Here is a 6005-nt window from a genome sequence, read left to right on the forward strand (position 1 = left end):
CTCCAAACCCCAGATCCAGAAGAGAAGAAAACAAGACAGGTTCCCTGTTTTCTAGTGTATTGAAATTCTGCTTGAAAATTCTGATTGAATTTTCACATATTCTTGAACTATATCCTTGACTAACGTTTGGGCTAGTTATGAAAAGAAAGAAAGGAATAAAAAGAAAGAAGGTCTGGGACCAACCTCAGGAGGTATGTGCCTGACTGTGTGATCTAGTGAAACAGTGTAGGCTTTTTCATCAGGGAAAGCTGAGCATCTCTGCTAGCTCTACGAATTTCTTGCCATGCCACCATGAATAACACGCTAAAACAGAGCCTCAGTTTCCTCACTGTAAAATGGGGATAGTATACCTACCTGGCAGGGTTATTATAAAGATTAGATGTAATGTACGCAAATAATAACTATTATTATTATATCCACATCATGTCTCCAATATCAAACATGTCCCTGAATTTAAACCCCGATACTCAGTATAACTTTGGACAAGCAACTTGATTTCTCTGTGCTCCAGCTTTCTCATCTGTGATATAGCAATGCTGACATTCCTCACTTGGGCCCAATTCTCCTCTGTTAAAAGAGAATGCAAGGGAGAAACTGTTTAATCCTGATGCAAAAAAATATTTATTTTATTTCTCATGACTTATTTCACTGGTTGTTTCTCTACTTACCGCCCAGGATTGCTGTGAGAATGAAGTAAGTGATGCATATAAGAACAAAGTGTTAGCTGTCATCATCATCTTCTATGTTGAATACCTTTATCTTCCTTCTGCTATCTGACTCAGTCACTGATTTTTGGTTTGGAAAACATTTCTAAGTGTAGGCATAATTTAGCTGTTTGGCCCCAGTCAAGATCCAGAAGGCTCCTTTGAGCCGCCTGGATGTAACTGTCAACCATTTGTAGGGAGAGCATGGACACAATGGGTTCAAGGCTCCCTCATATTTGTTCTCTGTATTCAGAATGATTCAGAGCTGCTTGAGTCATTTCCTTGCTAAAAATTCTCTGCTCACCATAGACACACCAAAGCCCTATAGCATGCTTGGCCAAAACCATTAAAATCCAGTCTACAGAAGCATATGAACTTGGAAAGGACAGGGGCCTGTCACCAGTAGCAGAGATAGGACGCCGAGTACAGTTTGGGCAACCTCCAGGCTGGCTCTCCTGGTAACTAACTTGGCATCTCCAAACTATGTGTCTTGGCATGTAGACTTTCCCTGTGAGTTAGAGGCAGGAGGAGATCACCCATCAGATTTTCAGTTGTCTGATTTTACCACACATCTGACTTTTACTCCATGGCTAGTTTCTGAGTCATTTTAAGGAGAGCAATAAAATAGAACAAAGAAGCATGCTGCTCTTACAAGCATGTAAAATATGATAGCTGCAGATTTTAGGGGAAAAACAGATAAACCGAAAAGTAATTGAAAGGTAAACTGGAGTAATAAAATGGAAGGTTATAATGAGAGTTACCCAATTACCATTCAGTGGGGAATAAAAAATAAAACCCCATCAAGTTCTCTATCACAAAAGGCATTCATTTAAGGCCTGCAATTGAGAATAATTTTCCAATCAAAGATTTACATGAGGTCACAACAGGTGGTATGCAAACAATCAGTTAACGAAATGAGTCGTAAAGAATGAGATAAATAGTTCCAGCCTTAACTATAAATGCAGCTTCTCCTTGGCTTTTCCTTTTGCTAGGGCACTGAGAAATGGAGACCAGGGGATGGAAATAAATAAAATTGAGCTGTGTGAATGGTAAAGCAGCACCCCTTACCTGGAGGCCATGTGGTGGGTCACCTGAACTGCTGACGATGGAGTCTCACTTTCTGGAGATAATGTTTATGGCAAAATCCACAATTGAAGCTGAATTATTATTCCATACATAAACCTCACAGCTTTCACTTAAACTCTGTTTATTTTTGATTTTTAAGATAATCTTAATAGTTATTTGATTTTTCTAGATTATGAAAAAAAATGTTTTTCTTTTTAGTTTAAATAAAATAGAATACAGAAAAGTTTAAGGAAAAATTCAACATTAGCAGTAATCTCAGCATAGAAATGCCCACTTCTCCTATTTTGCGTATTTCATTCTAATCTTTTTTTTGTGTGTGCCTATGTATATAAATATACTGTAAAATGAGAATCTTTCTCTCCTTATAAAAATTCATATCCTATCTTTTCCATACTGATCATTATTTCTAGGCCAGAGTTAGCAAGTTTGGTTGTCTAAAATGTTCATAGAAGTTTCAAAGAGAAATTTGAGGACCATTAAAGGGAACTATTCTCTAACTGTAAAATGAAGGTCTGAGTGCAGTAAGTTCAAGAAAATATCTGAGTGAATAAAATAATAAAAATTTCAGGATTAGAGGGGAACTCAGAGAACATGTAATTCAACCATTGTGCAAATGTTTAATTCCTTCTAAGTCATCCTTGCTTGAAGGGGTACTTAGTCACAAAAAATACAATACTTCCTAACGGTGCCCATTCCATTTCCAGGCAGTTCTCATATTAGTTATGGCAGCGCTAGTACCTGTAACAAATAATCTGGTCAAATAAATTTAGTCAAGTGAAGCTCAAAGTAGCTTTCCTGATAGGCAGCAGGCCCTCCTCCGATTCTGATTCAGGGAACAGGCTTCTTCCATCTTTGACATGTAGCCCCCAGAGCTTCCAGAATCATCAGCATCAAACCAGTGCAAGGAGAAAGCGGATGGAAGGTTGTATGAGAAAGGTATTTACGGGCCAGATCTGAGTCAGTAAACATCACATTCCATTGGTCAGAACTGCATCTCATGGACACACCCAACTGCAAGGGAGGCTGGGAAATGTCTAACTGTGCATCCAGGACGAGGACATGCCCAGCCAGTCGAGGCCACAGTTTTATTGGTCAGAAAGTTCATTCTCAGGTTGAGCCAAAATTCCATATGGACTGGTTCTGACTTTGCCCCTAGGAAAACATAAAATAATTCTAATCTCTCCTCCACAGAATAACCCTTCAGTGTTTAAAGAATGATTTCATATCCTCATATGTCTTATTTTCTTTAATCCAATACCCAAAATTTCTTTATGTAACATTACTATTAAATCATGGTCATTTGAGGCCATTTGATACAGAAATCAGCAAATTCACATATGTCAGTACTTTAAAGGCATGCATTTTTTAAAGCATAATATAATAGGTATTATGCATAATAAAACTCTTTAGTTATCTATAAATAATTTAAGCTTATATGCAGACATTTAAAAATATGTGTCTCTGTTGCCTCAATTTCCTCATTTGTAAACTCATTTAAATTTTTGAGTGCTTCTTACGTTCCAGGAACTGGGCTTGGATATTCACAAAGATGATCTTATTTCATCTTTTTAAGAATTCTATAGGGTAGTCATTCTTACGCTCATTTTAAAGAAGAGAAATCTGAGGCTCACAGGAGTGAAGTTACTTCATCATGATCAGATGACTAGCAAGTGAAGAATCAGGATTAAAAACTGTATCTATGCAGGTCCCAAGCCCATGCATTTGCCACTAAAACAGGCTGATATCTTCCAGGAAAAATGGTAGTGTGACTGCAGTCCAGTAAAACTGACCAAAATTAACCAAAATGAGTAAAAATAAGGAAGATATTTTAAATCCTGAATCCAAAGAGAGATCCTTGACTCGTGCTACAAACTTTGATTGCTTTTATTTATATAAAAGAAACATCACTCGTCTAAGCTAAAAATTTGGGGGTCATCTCAGTATGCCCCCATCTCCCATACACAATGTAAGTATTTGATAGTACACCCTACTTTAAGAAAATTCTATGTACAAGATTCAGTCATACAAAGAAGTTATAGGCTCAGAATGGAAATGGACCTCCCTCCAGTTCAACTGCTTCATTTCTCAGGTGAGTAAACTGAAACTCAGGAAGTTTAAGTCACCTGCTCAAGGTCATCTAACAAGGCAGAACTAGAACAGAGCTTTCCTGGTGGTCTGTTAGCACTCTTCTCTTTATATCATGCTGTCACTTTTGCAACGGATGGCATGGGGCTATCAGATGACACAGGCATCAAATATTTACTGAGCACCTATTATGTATCAGGCGCTGCGATGTAATGGTAAGCAAAACAGACGTAGTCCCTGTCCTCCTTGGACTTGCAGTTCGGTGGCAGTTAGGGCTATTTAGCAAAGAACAGCGCAGATATAAAGCACACACTTTGATAAGTGCTATAAAGGAGTATAAAGTGCTGCTGCGAGAATGCAGTCAGTCTGATCTAATGGGGTAAAGTAGATCTATGGGGAATCAGGCAAAACGTCTCCAAGACTGTGATGTGTGAACTAAAATAGGAGTGGTGGGGTCAGAGCCAAGGAAACGCAGAGTGGCTTCTAATTGCTGCTACCACAAAGACTTGGTTTTCAAAAGCCCAGAGGATTAACAAAGCAAAATCAAGTTCAAACACATAAACCACCTGCTTCAGTCCAGAAACACGGTCCTCCAAGCCAGTGTAATGTTCTGAAAGGCAAAGTTAAAACATACCTTGGATCAAATGCTGAGTAGTCACTTTGGGAATCTGATTCATTAAAACCAGGATTTTCCAAAGCAGACTGCGTTCAAACAAGCAAGAATTGAAACAGCAGGGTTTTTACAAGTGGTAAAGTTTGACAACGGAGATTCATGACTAATTGTAAAATTGGTGAATGTGCTGCGTTTATTGTTGTCAACTTGGTATCGCCACCATCAGTCCTTTTTAAGGCTAAGAACTACGTTACCCAGAATTCCCTTACCTGTAAGTTTCTGGGTTAGAATTTGCCAATGAAGACACTTGCATGAGATTGGGAAAGCACAAGTGAAGCCGAAGCTATTATATTTGGAGTAATGTGGCAGTCTTATGTAGCAGACTTTCAAACCTCTTTTGAAGTTTGTACTTTTAAGTTGGCAGTGGTTTGCAGACTTCTCAAAGTGGCAGCTTTCTTTCTCTGTCCCAGGGCTTTGATATCAGTGAAAGTTTCTCCAATTCTTCAGCTTCAGCATGCCAGGTATCCCAGATCCCCCAGATCTTTCCATTTTGTAAGCTCTAATTCCTATATTAAAGTATTTATTTTCGTAATACTTATTATAGCTCTGTTTCCCCAACCAAACCCAAACTAATGCAAATTTTGGATTATTAAAATTAGTCTCAAGGGCACATAAACTTCTGGGTGGGTGTCTTGTATCGGTTCTCTGACCTGATTTGATTTAAAGGTGTTGATAACCTTCATTTTCAGTGGTAGTGAGTCATTAAAAGTTCCTGGCAGGCAGTAGCAAAACAATCACTTCATTTATCACTGCAGTCACCTGGAGTCAGGCACCTATAGGAGTCAAGGCTGTGAGCTGCTACAATAGGACACAGTAATGGAAATAATGTGCATAAGAACTGTCGGATGGATAGGTTGCTTCCAAATACAATAGAGAACCTAGGTAGGTATGGATCTATACTGGTTTATGGGCAGTGGCTCACAGTTTAGCTAGAGCGTCATGGAGTTAGAAGGCACAAATTGGAAAATTGTGTACAAGGAGGTCTGGAAAAGAGAGAAGTGGATGTCATGCTCCAGATTGGCACAGAATATGAGGATATTTGTGTCCCATGTAAATGCTCATGAAAGGGCTGCAATGGCAGAAGAGACTTTAAATAATCAGAGGGACAATGTAACCTCCCGTAGGTTATAGATACAGGGTTTTAGGTGCTTGACAAACTATACAAGTCTCAGGAAATGTCCTCAGGATACTGCTTATGCTCCGAATCAGCAATCAGGATGTTAATTCATCCATAGCCAGGATGCATGGATTTGGGAACTACAGGGTAGAAGTGGAACTGAATTCTCTCATTATTACCTCTAACAATCTACTAGCAAAATTTTCTGTTCTCATCATTACAACTTGGGCTTGCTGCTTTTAAGATCTTAATTCCTAGAATCAGGGGCCACACAATAGTTATAATGAAATAGGAACTGCCACTGCCATCTGGCTATTATGGGTACCTCATGCCCCCAATA

Source organism: Camelus ferus, chromosome 13 (genome assembly GCF_009834535.1).
Source record: "Camelus ferus isolate YT-003-E chromosome 13, BCGSAC_Cfer_1.0, whole genome shotgun sequence".
Classification (NCBI taxonomy): domain Eukaryota; kingdom Metazoa; phylum Chordata; class Mammalia; order Artiodactyla; family Camelidae; genus Camelus; species Camelus ferus.